Raw genomic sequence first — 814 nt, 5'->3', positions numbered from 1 at the left:
AAATAAGCCCAGTTCCAGGCTCGAGTTCTATGACAAATTCTACCGCTTGGGAAGGGAGTATTCCTGGTAGGTCTTGCGAAAAACTTTTAGAAATTCGTTCACTACTAGTACAGTGTCTAGGTTCTTTTCCTTTTCTCTTACATCTATAACACATGCTAATATCGCCAAACCCCCTGGTTGAACTAGTCAGTTAGCTCATCATTGAGACTACCTTTGGGTAGTCTCAATGCATGTACCCTTAAACTTAAAGTTGGGTCCCGATAGTGGTGAAATTATCACTTCCTTTTTACGAAAGTCTATACTAGCGTGGTTTTCAGCTAACCAATCTATGCCTAGTATTACATAGAAGTCTATCATGTTAACTACTATCAGGGCTACGCTTTGAGTTTGATCGGTTATCGTTACTTGGTCATCTTTTACTCTATCCTTAGCTACTAAGTCTCCCCCCACGGGGATACTCACACACAATACATGCAATAAGGGGTTCTAGTTCGAATCCTGCTTGTGTAACAAAAGGAAAAGATATAAAAGAGTGCGTAGAACCAAAATCAAATATAGTAAAAGCATAATGACTTAAAATGGGTAGTGTACCTGTCACCAAAGTGTCGGACCTCCTAATGTCTCTACCGGTGGGACGCATTTGAGCACGAGTTTGCATTCGCTGCAGGTGTGCCACGTGGCACAATAGGAGACCGACATGTGTGCAGACAACTTCAGGTCGAGGTGCGGGTCTCGCGCGGGTGTGGTCAATTGTCTCCTCACTCCATGTTGTTTGCAAAAATCGTTGAATTCTGCGGANGTGTAGAACAAAAAT

This window comes from Cucurbita pepo, chromosome LG20, assembly GCF_002806865.2.
Source record: "Cucurbita pepo subsp. pepo cultivar mu-cu-16 chromosome LG20, ASM280686v2, whole genome shotgun sequence".
Taxonomy (NCBI): Eukaryota; Viridiplantae; Streptophyta; class Magnoliopsida; order Cucurbitales; family Cucurbitaceae; genus Cucurbita; species Cucurbita pepo.
Note: the sequence above shows the minus strand (reverse complement) of the source record.